The sequence below is a fragment of the Crotalus tigris genome, unplaced genomic scaffold (assembly GCF_016545835.1).
Source record: "Crotalus tigris isolate CLP2741 ecotype Arizona unplaced genomic scaffold, ASM1654583v1 scf7180000018371.15429387391:27106975, whole genome shotgun sequence".
NCBI classification, from domain to species: Eukaryota; Metazoa; Chordata; class Lepidosauria; order Squamata; family Viperidae; genus Crotalus; species Crotalus tigris.
Genome location: NW_024096970.1, coordinates 8,913,624 through 8,919,623, shown reverse-complemented (window position 1 = coordinate 8,919,623; position 6,000 = coordinate 8,913,624). Strand labels below are relative to the sequence as shown.

The window sequence follows — 6,000 nt, the reverse complement described above, 5'->3', positions numbered from 1 at the left end:
CCCCCAAGGCCCTAATCCCCATCACTTACATATTATGCTGCACCAGTGGGATTGCTGACTCAAAATCTCCCTATAGCATCCCCAGCAATAGGGAAGGCAGTTCATCACATATGTGAAAGCACAGCAGACCTTCAACACCACTTGTGAGCTGCCTTTTCTCCTTTTCATCAGATCAAAGCAGGATGGCAGCCAGGCCAGGCCATTAAATCCTTATGCTAGAAAGATCATATTTTGATAGGGTTTTCAATGCATTCTGTGTTATAGGAATAGAGGCTTCCTTGTGAGCATTTTTTACTTTGAATATATTCATCTAGATTGTATCAGCTTTCCAGTCAAAGTACTGGAAGCGATAATTGTTCAGAGATAGAAAAACTGCTTGTGATAATGTAGAATTGATCATTATTGATTTTTAAATTTCACCCTAAAATGTATAATATTTCATGTGATTTACAGTGATCATAAAATTGAAGAAGTTATATTTGGGCTGTCTAATCTTAGGCTCAAGCTTAGGCAGGAAAAAGAATCACATTATAAATAGACAATTGTAATAACTGTGCCCTGAATTCCCAAACTATACTTGAACTGATATTATCAAAAGTTTTTAAGAGATCTAATACATCAAGGAAGCTGCACTCCTACCACATACATTATAACTGAAGTCCTCCACCATAGCAATCACATATGCCTCCACCCCATGCTTCAGATTGTGTCCTGACTGAAAGGGATCTACACCATCCATTTTACCTCTCCATTCAGTCAGTTTCCCCCCAGTTAGATGGTCCTGACTCTGTTCTAATATAACCTTTCTAAACTGAATATCACCTCTTTTTGGTTTCCTCAGGATCAGGAAGATTTGCTAACATCAAAACTGGACTGCATTCAGGGAAGTTTGAATATTATTACCAGTATAAATAGGGGAACTATTTAACCACAAGGAGTGTGGGCAGATCCTTACTGTGTTGGTTGGTTCTTCCAACTGGAGCTCACATCCGAATGTAAGAGACAAAAACTGCTTTGCTTGAGATGTTGAATGTGAAAGGTCACAGGATATTGCTGATGACTTGAATGTGAAATAACCTAACCACATTATAGTTTCTTAAAACTATAATCTGGTTAGGTTATTTCACATTCAAGTGTCAGTTAACTACAAACTGTCAAGAGACATAATTAGAAAAACAGCCACTTGGTGATCAATGTCACAAAGCCAAATCAATATCTATCTATCTATCTATCTATCTATCTATCTATCTATCTATCTATCTATCTATCTATCTATCTATCTATCTATCTGTTAAATTTACTTTATGTGCTGTGCATCTTGTCATAGATGACTGCAGTCAGCTTACATTAAAACTGGTACATATTAGAATAAAACAAAAATTATCAGTAATAAATTCATCTAGATTGTATCAGCTTTCCAGTCAAAGTACTGGAAGTGATAATTGTTCAGAGATAGAAAAACTGCTTGTGATAATATAGAATTGATCATTATTCATTTTTAAATTTCACCCTAAAATGTATAATATTTCATATGCTTTACAGTGATCATAAAATTGAAGAAGTTATATTTGGGCTGTCTAATCTTTTGTGAGGGAAAGAAGTAGACAATTTACAAGGTCACAATACACAAAAGTTTGAATGACTATTTTTGTAACAACAACAACAACAACCCTCCATTAAATAAAAAACCCAAATGTTGGAAAACATAGACAGGGGTCATGAGAACAAAAAGGAGGACACCTGCTTTTCCTGCAGGTCAGGGAACCCTAGATTTTAGGACACAGAAGGGTGACTATAATCTACACCACACCAGAATATTGCAGTTATGGATGTAGTCACCAGTTCCCTGGCCTATCTTTTAACACAGCATACATACTGTGGCAATTAGACAAAAGAAATTGCTTAAGTTTGGGGTGAGGAGGGAGGAAAGCATATAAAATCTTTTGCAATGTTATTGATTGCAGTTAGGTGTAACTATAATCCTTAGAACATTTCTGCTTATATATTGGCTTTGCTCAGTTATAGTTCTTGATTATTAATTTTTCCTGAATCTGGAGGACAACATGAAACTGCTGACTATCTTTCCCCTTGTGGGCTTTCTAGCAATTTGGATGGGATTCCCCTCTGCAATTGGAAGTGGCTTCCAAACAGGTAAGACATAAAACTAGCTGTTCAATAAGAAGACATGGTAAAGGAAAGAGCAGGAAGTCTTATTGGTTTTAATGCCTACATCTTTACTTAAATGTCATCTATTTTCTGTGGACAATTGAATATTGATTTCTATGTTGCTGCATTTATTACAATTATTGTTATCATAGAAAACCTGTTAACATATTTTAATCCATGATGATGTTTCATTACAGATTAAAATAATGATATATGGAAATGTTTGTTTTTTGTTGGAGATGCTCTTCATACAATGTATTGTGGTCCTTATAGCATTCAACCAACCTTTTGGACCTTCAGAATTTTTCTATTTATCCAATAGAATTTGCTTTAAGACACATCAGTTCAACTCATGGGGATTTCAAATTCAATGTACTCCATGTTATATATATATTAGCTACACCTGCAGATGGCAACATTTTCAGATGTCTCCATTTTCTTTCAGTAAGTTGATATGTACTTCCAGTGTAAAAATAATATATATTAATTTTACAACACTTGAAAGGAATTAAATAGGAATGAAAGAATTCTAAAGTTGAGACTGATTTCTTAACCTACTCCACATTGGTTGTTGTGAGCACCGTTTTTACATCTAGCATACTGCAGGCTTTTCAGTTTGGAGAAAATTGCAATTCAGTTCACTTTGTCAAAGTTTGTAGGTATTGCACGAGGTAGATTCTATGCAGGTAAGAAGAGAATGAAGAACAGGCTAAATTGCTGAAGAACAAAGACAAAATGGCTGTGTTCATATAAGCTGCTGAAGCATAAAGTAGCAAGCCACATTTACCCATGGATAGCAACAGTTCATGTCATTCAGCCATCTCCCTCTGCATTTTGTTAGCATAGATTTAAGTTGGAAGGCTGAAAAAGTCAGTGGATTGAATTGCCTTTGAAAGGAAGATAGAGTTAGGAATTCTACAGAGAATGTGTTGAACAATATCTGTGACAAAATTTCCTACTGTTCAATGCTGATTGTGGCTCTTATGAGAGCCAGAAATGCTTTCTAAGTATCAAAGAGAAAAATCATATTCTAAATAAAAACAAGGTATCCAATGAAAAAAATAGTAGTTGTACCACAGGAACTCAGGAAGGAGACATTGTTCAAAGCTTCCGTTCTCAGAAATCCTTTTTGAGGTAGCTCTGAAAATGTGCAACAAACACAGAAACTAATTAATCTCCTCTTTGTTAGTCTCCAGGAAAATGAGCATGCTCATCTTTTTAACAAACTTTAGTAATTTTGCCATTGATAATGATGGTTTTTGGCTGCTAATTACATGTGTTTCTAATGCAGGTAATTCTCTTTTAGCAACTCTCTTGATAAGCAAAGCAGTTACCAAATGTAACAGTGACTGTCCTTAGGATCTCACTTCAGCTTTCCTTTGTTTTACAAAATTACAAAGATGATAAATCAGGGGTGTCAAACTGCTGGCCCGCGGGCCAGATGCATCATAGCAAAACTGTGCCCACTCCATTGCAAGCAATGGAAACAAAGTCATGATACGTCACGACACATCACATGACATTGCAATTTTGACACCCCTGTAGTAACTGTGCATAGTCACTAAACAAAGCAGTTGATGAGTGAGTATTACCTATACATTATATTTTAAGGTTTACCACTGTTTTACTGTACTATCCTCTGCTATTGCAGGAAAACAAAGTCCACAGAAGCCAGGGGAGTGCCCAACCGATCCTTGCTTTTGCATTCATCCTCAGCATAATGAGTGCCGGAGAGATAATGATTGCAAAGGAAAAGAGAAGTGTTGTAACTATTGTTGTGCAATGAGATGTGTATCTCCAAGATAAGAAGTTCTGAGACTCAGGTAGTACTTTATATGCACTTTTCTCAAGGACACACTTGGTTCATCCTCCATGCTTCTTTCCCTTACTCTTCCAGCCTCATCTTCCCCACAGTCTTTCCTCTTTTTTTCTGTGGGGAATACAGATATTGCTTTCACCTCACCTGCCTCTGATTCCCCCTGCTTTGGATAAACTCTGTGGGAACTGCACAACCTAATTTGTTGGCATTGTTATATTTCATTAAAATTCCTTTACAAGCTGGTCCTTGACTCTTAGTTTAAATTCTTCAGGAAGCCCTTTACAATTAGAATCCTCCAATCCAACTTGAATTTTTTTTTTTTAATTATATCATTTGGCTGCTTTCAAGACTCTATCCCCAGCAAAATGTGTACCATATCCTTGAAAATAGTTTGGTTGTTAGAAATATGATTCTCATGTAGTGACTTCTGGTGTGTTGCTTATTTAGGTTTTAACATGTCATTTCTAATCCATAACAGGCTTCCCAGTTAATGAAAGTGGTTTGATGGTTCAATGCATTCAACAATATTACAGCATCTTTCTGATCCCTTCCTAAGCCTCAAAAATGTCTCTTGAACAAGAAATGAGAACAGCAAGATACCTGCCATACTGCTTTACTCCTTGTTGTTTCAGGGAACTTTTCTTTCTGTCTGTTTCTCTGACTGTCTCACTTTCTGTCTTACAGCTTGAAATGATATACATATTTTCAATGGATAATCAATGGATAATGAAAAATGCAGAAAACAATATGTTTTTCATTATAGTGGCAATGATTATTTCTCTATTATAAATAAAATTACTTTTGCAAATTTCATTTTTCAATTCTTCCCTTATTTACCTGCAAAATGCCATCTTGATCATATTTAATTCATTTTAAAAACAACAACAACAACAATACAACCATGACAGAATAGATTCTATTAAATTGTGATGTTAATCTCACATTTCTGTACCTCAAAGAAGGAAAAGCTCAGGCTTAGGCAGGAAAAAGAATCACATTATAAATAGACAATTGTAATAACTGTGCCCTGAATTCCCAAACTATACCTGAACTGATATTATCAAAAGTTTTTAAGAAATCTAATACATCAAGGAAGCTGCACTCCTACCACATACATTATAACTGAAGTCCTCCACAATAGCAATCACATATGCCTCCACCCCATGCTTCAGATTGTGTCCTGATTGAAAGGGATCTACACAACCCATTTTACCTCTCCATTCAGTCAGTTTCCCCCCAGTTAGATGGTCCTGACTCTGTTCTAATATAACTTTTCTAAACTGAATATCACCTCTTTTTGGCCTCCTCAGGATCAGGAAGATTTGCTAACATCAAAACTGGACTGCATTCAGGGAAGTTTGAATATTATTACCAGTATAAATAGGGGAACTATTTAACCACAAGGAGTGTGGGCAGATCCTTACTGTGTTGGTTGGTTCTTCCAACTGCAGCTCACATCCGAATGTAAGAGACAAAAACTGCTTTGCTTGTTGAATGTGAAAGGTCACAGGATATTGCTGATGACTTGAATGTGAAATAACCTAACCACATTATAGTTTCTTAAAAGTATAAGGTGGTTAGGTTATGTCACATTCAAGTGTCAGTTAACCACAAACTGTCAAGAGACATAATTAGAAAAACAGCCACTTGGTGTATCAATGTCGCAAAGCCAAATCAATATCTATCTATCTATCTATCTATCTATCTATCTATCTATCTATCTATCTATCTATCTGTTAAATTTACTCTATGTGCTGTGCATCTTGTCATGGATGACTGCAGTCAGCTTACATTAAAACTGGTACATATTAGAATAAAACAAAAATAATCAGTAATAAATACTGTTAAAAGATAGGGAGGGTCATCCCAGCTCATTGGAGACTATATACATTTGGCTGAAATTTCAAGGATTATCTGGCACATGCAGGATTCCGCTGTCCTAGTTATCTGGTTCAGCAACATCATCTTCCTTCCTGAAGGTACAGTTGGCATCATTTGGTGACATTCCTCATGGT

The 6,000-nt window shown here is 35.9% G+C and overlaps 1 long non-coding RNA gene across 1 annotated transcript; it reads left to right on the top strand.

Annotated features, from left to right (window-relative positions):
- The first annotated feature begins 2,020 nt into the window (after positions 1 to 2,020).
- Positions 2,021 to 4,639, top strand: LOC120311722. Its single transcript, XR_005557711.1, has 3 exons — positions 2,021 to 2,151; positions 3,818 to 3,989; positions 4,464 to 4,639. It is a non-coding gene; the product is annotated as an uncharacterized LOC120311722 (long non-coding RNA).
- The last annotated feature ends 1,361 nt before the right edge of the window (positions 4,640 to 6,000 follow it).